Source organism: Acanthisitta chloris, unplaced genomic scaffold (genome assembly GCF_000695815.1).
Source record: "Acanthisitta chloris isolate BGI_N310 unplaced genomic scaffold, ASM69581v1 scaffold2697, whole genome shotgun sequence".
In the NCBI taxonomy this organism is placed as follows: domain Eukaryota; kingdom Metazoa; phylum Chordata; class Aves; order Passeriformes; family Acanthisittidae; genus Acanthisitta; species Acanthisitta chloris.
This window is the reverse complement of record NW_008682055.1, coordinates 55,742-61,861: the sequence shown is the minus strand read 5'-3', so window position 1 is coordinate 61,861 and position 6,120 is coordinate 55,742. Positions and strand designations below refer to the sequence as shown.

Here is a 6,120-nt window from a genome sequence, read left to right as displayed (position 1 = left end):
CCACTAGAAACTATTATATGTTTACCATATAGTCCTGCTGTTTTCAAAATCTATCAGTTTCACCTGAAAATAAGAATCAGGGCTGTCTGGATATTTGCAGTACTCTCCTACACATCCTATGTCCAGTCTTCGTTTGACTTTAGTGAGTATTGGATTAGTTCTTTTGTTGTTTAAAATGAGTTTTTAAGGCTGCTTCAGTATAACTTCTCACAAGTACATATATTGATGCTTTTTTTGGCTTATACTGTCACTGTAAATAACTTTGCTGCTATCACTGATGTCCTCTATTTCATTTTTACAAAGCTGAAATCCAAAATGCAAGTATACATCAATTTTCTAACAAATATTAAGAGATAGCATCTAGCTAAAACTTGTTACGAAGAATCTAGTGTGCATGTTTTGCCTCCACACTTGTTTTATTTTGCTAAATAGCCTATGTGGAAAACAATTTACTTCTCCATTAAAAAAAAATCCACAACAAAACAACAACAGACCAAATAAACAAAAAAAAAAAAAAAAAGAGAAAAACCCAACCCTGTTCCATTCTGTTTTGGTTTGTGGGGTTCTGTTGTCATTTTATCCTAAAGTGCTGTTTCCTCACATTTGCATCTACCAGCCTTTTTAATGTGATATTCCATTTAAACTGCCTTTTAATTGTATGTGCTGCCTTGGCAGAACATGACTGATGTACTAGCGTTAATTAGGGCTCCAGTCAGCAGCCTATGCCAGCTGGAAACTGAGAAACAAGCGTAAATTATTCTGTCATCAATCAGCTCAAAAATGTTTGAATCACTAATTAGTTTGCAATTTGGGTGACAGTTTATCTGGCGCAGGCGGTGTCAGAAACTTCAGATCTTAGATGAATAATTTGCCAGCAACAAGCACATATTCCCTGCTTTTAAATACATGAAGGTTTATCTGCATGTTGAAAGGTGGCTCAGCAGTCTTCATTAACTTCCAACTGGGACTATGTAAATCAGGAATCAGTGTGAGGCACTTCAGTCTGTGGTGGCTTAGCAGATGATATTTAGAAAAAGAAAGCCTCTTTTCTTTCTTTTTTTTTTAATTAATAATTCATAAACTGATAGACGAGAATGTTTGGGCTTTAACAGCTTTAAAAAAATCACAATGGTTAAAAAAAAAAGGCAATCACCCCCTTTTACATGAAAATTAGTTGTGCCGCATCTTGCTGTTTAACTGATTTAGTCTCCTCCACTGTCATGTGTCTGGAATGTTAAGCAGCGAGTGATTAGCCCTTGTCCTTTAAAGCAGGATCATTATTGGGGTTTTATTAAATGGCAGACTTGTGTTTCCATTTAAAGGATAAGGGCTGAGTGGGGGGAGACAAGAAATTGCTAACAGGAAGCAGAAAAGGTTACTGGTGTCTCAAAAGGAGAAGCTATTCAACATTATAAATGCTGTTGAGAGGGTCTTAACATCTATGTTAGTCTTATCTATAAGAGATAAGTTTGACGTCTTGCAACACATATAACTATTGCGTGGCCTATAGATAAAACTGTAGAAACAATTGGAGGAGATAGTTAATACTACTGGCTAGAGAGACACCATTGTCTCTCATCCATCCTTCTGGAACTGAAAAATGTATGGTTGATATGGAAAAGTGCAACTACAGGAGCAGGGAGGAGAGCCATTAGCTGACCTTGGTGGTAAATAATAAAGGCAGATGAGGATAAGATTTTCAGGTTCCCTGTGGCTGGCAAAGGGTGTGCTCTCTGCATTCAGAGCCTTGACAAAGTGAGAGAAGTGAGGAAAATGACATTGTGTAATTATGATTAGCTGGTGCCTCTCTGTAAGCACATCACAACAGTAGAATGGGAGTGCTGCTGCTTAACAGGTGTTCACAAAAGGATTTAAAGTAACAAATCAATGACATTTTGGTGACAGTCCTTTTCCTTTCTGTCACAAGTCCCTCTGCTCTTAAGTTCTATTTGTTATAGCCAGAACAAACCATTCCCTGCTCTGTCCTATCATAACATCTTATCTATATTGGTTTAAAGCTTTAATGAACTTTGGCTATTTTGGTACATTTTTTTTCATATATTAAGTAGACTTAAATAGAATAAGTTTATTTTCAGAAATTTCTAGGAAAAATGAGTTTGCTGCTTTAGGGAAGGAAGAAGATCCAACTAACAAAATATATTTGTTGCATATGCCAAAAATTGTGATTCCTGTGGCTGCTTCACTGAGAACCACTAGAACTTACAGGCAAACCTTTTTAAGTATAGCAAAACATTCCACATTGCACAGTAGTGTTTTGCACCTTTTTATTGGAAAGAAAAAGGCAAGGTTGGTCAAATTGCAATATCCTTAAACCATTTCACATTGCCAAAAACCAGTGGAGATTAAATAGAAATAAAGTAGATGTGGGCTTTTAAAGTCCCCTGGCAAGGGGGTAACACTGCTGCAAGTGGGCTGTACCCTGTGCCCTGCAGAACCCTCAGGCCATTCTGGGTAACTAGCCCCCTCTTCTGTCGACCTCCACCTCACCCCTTCTTCAGGCTAAGTACCTTCCATGGATGGTCCCTAATTGTGACCTTTATTAGCTGGGTGCCCCAAGCAGAGTCTGAGCTGGGAAGTTCTGGCCACTGACTGCTCTACTTGCGATCAGAAGTGACAGAGCTGCAGAAACAAAAAGCCACACATAACAATATGCAGCCCAGGAGATCTAGTTTTTGAGGTACCAGATTGAGCGCTCAACACGAATGGCACTTTTGACTTTCATCCTTCTGTCTCAACTCTCTATCAGCACAATGCTGGAAAAATAAATTCCTGTTTGTCCAGCACTTTCATGAACTATATAAAAAGCATATACAGAAATTAGTGGAGTCTGGCTTTAGAGGAAAGTTCGAATAGTGGAAAATAAACAAAGCTTTGGACTGCACACTGCAGAATGAAGATAAAGCAAAATAGTGAATAGCTGCTTACTCTGCAGGCCCCCCTCTATCTACACATTGAGTAAGGCTGTGGTCTGTGTAGGAAAAAAAACAGGCTACACGAGAATTTAATTTGACAAAAACTTTTTGCATGTTTCTTTGTTTTACCAGAAAAATAGTTTCTCAAAACTGCAACTTTTTATGGAAACATGCTTATCTGCATGAAGCTTTTGTGAAAAGGACTATCATGGCCCAGAGGAGAATTTTTTGTCATAAGCTAATCTGGAGAGTGATAAACCCACAGAAGCAGGCCCATTCCAGAGTGGCTACCAGCTTGGCTGTTAGGCAACATTAAATGCAGTGCCACCATAGGAAAATTCAGTTGGCTAGCAAGAATAGATGATGGCAGGAGGTGACGCATCTGGCAACAGCCCTCGTTCTTCTGCATCATATACCTCTCTTGTTATCTCCTACTTATTACAGGCAGAGCTGATGCTACTTGTGCACTTTCTTGACACTTCCCATCCTGCTTTCCGCATAACAGAGCAGGCCTAAGGTCATTCAAGCACTGGAAGTCTGTTCATTCTCTTACTCTTTCTTTCTCTGCTTTTATTTCAAAAGGTCTAGTCTTTGTTCTTAAAAGGAATTTAAAACCAGCAGTATTTTATTAATAAGTAACACTTCTGAACCCTAGAAATATTTTTGACAGTGTAATGCAAATGGTCATGGGGGCAACAGTTGAGATCACCTTAATTCAGTCATTTCTTCCCTTTTGACTGATTTTTCGACTTTAATACAGAACGTACACATGTATATGCACATGCCTAGGCTGTAAACTTTGCAAAACTGCAAACTCCATGAGATGTCTAAAAAAAAATTCACCAAAGCAGTTTAAGCTAGTGCACATGGACTAAATATTTATATAGCACAGTATTGACAAAATATTCCAAAATGTTACTGGTCTGTTCTATATACAGAATCCCTGTTCTCAAACCCCTACAAAATAAATAGATGTGACAGATGAATGATGAGAAGAAAAACTGTTTCTTCTTCAAAGCACAAAATGGCACCTATCACTTAGAGAAAGCAACTTGTATAAAGTTGCACTGGAAGCCTTTGACAAGCATTGACAGCTGAGCAGCTATATAGTGAATCCTAGTTTAAGGATTTAAGCTGTTGATAGTCCTTTTTGTTTACATAAGGTGCAGATAACTTCTACATGATCACATTAGATCTTTTCAGATGATAAGAGACCTTTTATATGTCTCAGTTCAGCTTCTCTGAATTTAACTTATCCTAAAGACTAATTATGTTTGCCTATGTTAAAGAGCATCTTCGGACAAAGGACAGGTGTTTTATCTTTAAATGCTCACTCAGCTTTAAAAAAATAAGAACTATGAGAGAGGTATTTTAATTTACTTTTTCTTTTTCGTTACTTGTAAGTTGCAGTCAGAAAATCCAGAATTCTACTGTTGCCAGAAGCTGGACTCAGAGAACACATCCTGAGCAGTAGCTCTGTGTGGACCAGATGGAAGAAATCAATTCCCAGCGACTCTGCTATCTCAAGACCAGTTGCTGAAAAGAACTATTATGGCATCAAAGAAGAGGAATGAGTTAAAATAATAAAACGGATTGTATGGTATCACAGAGTTCCAATTCTTGTTATGTAATTTCTCTATGTCTCCTTAGTAGTTCCTTCAAACACTATTCAATATTTTAGAAATTTTTGGGTGTGTTTTTGGTCCTGGGTTTGTTGTTGGGGTTTGATTTTTTTCTATTCAATGCAATTATCCTTATCATACGTTGATACTTACACTGTTGTACATCAGCTAGCATGCTTTGTCACTCTTGAGGGAGAGGCATGCCAGGAAAAGGGTTAGTGTTTGTTTATCCACTACTGGCACCAACATGATGTCAGAAGAGAACATCTCAAACAGTTTTGAAACTATTGTTTCAGAATAGGGTAAAGTTTATTTGAACCAACCATGTTGGTTCAAATACGGTACAATAGTTTTTCTCTCCTAGTTTGTTCTCATGATTCCTGACACTTCATACATTTTATAGACAGAATCAATGAGGAAGAAAGATAAGGTTGAGGAATTCCTTAATCTCAAGTGAATATCCTTAAAGGAAGTCTGTTCAGAGAGTATAATACAAACCTCATCATAGACAATGACCCAAGATCAAAAACAATTTAGGTTAAAAATCATACTAATCCTCAGCAAACTGTTACCAGTGAAAGACCAACGAAGACTGGAAAAGGTACATGGATGAGTTCTTGCTTAATTTTAGACATTCACAGAATCACAGAATTACAGAATCAATTAGTTTGGAAAAGATCTCTGAGATCATCAAGTCCAACCTATGACCAAACCACCATGTCAACTAGACCATGGCACTAAGTGCCATGTCCAGTTTTTGTTTAAACACATCCAGAGACAGTGACTCTGCCACCTCCCTGGGCAGCCATTTCCAATATTTGATCACCCTTAAAGAAATTCCTCCTAATGCCCAACCTGAACCTCCACCAGTGCAGCTCAAGACTATGTCCTCTTTTTCTGGTTGCTAATTGCCTGGGAGAAGAGGCCAACGCCCACATGGCTACAATCTCCTTTCAGGTAGTTGTAGAGAGTGATAAGGTCACCCCTGAGCCTCTAGGCTAAACAACCCCAGCTCCCTCCACTGCTTCTCATAAGACTTATGGTCCAGACCCTTCACCAGCTTCATTGCCCTTCTCTGGACTTGCTCCAGTACCTCAATGTTCTTCTGAATTGGGGGACCCAGAACTGGAGATAGTACTCGAGGTGAGGCCTCACCAGTGCCAAGTAGAAAGAGACAATCCCTTTGCTAGTCCTGCTGGCCACACTACTTCTGATACAGATCAGGATGCCATTTGCCTTCTTGGTCACCAGGGCACACTGACAGCTCATATTCAGCCAGCTGTCAACCAGCACACCCAGGTCTTTTCCTGCTGGATCACTTTCCAACCACTCTGCCCCCAGACTGTAGCACTGCATGGGGTCATTGTGGCCAAAGTATAGGACCCGGCACTTGCTCTTGTTGAACCCATCTATCTAACCTGACCAGATCCCTCTGCACAGTCTTTCTACCCTCCAGCAGATTGACATGCTCACCCAACTTGGTGTTGTTCATAAGGACTGGTCTACTAAGGGTAGATTTGATCCCCTCAACCAGATCATCAATAGATATTAAACAGCACTGGGCC

General features: G+C 39.2%; 1 pseudogene; it reads right to left on the bottom strand.

Moving 5' to 3' along the window:
• Positions 1–5,306: 5,306 nt before the first annotated feature.
• Positions 5,307–5,911, bottom strand: LOC103805693 (annotated as a pseudogene).
• Positions 5,912–6,120: the final 209 nt, after the last annotated feature.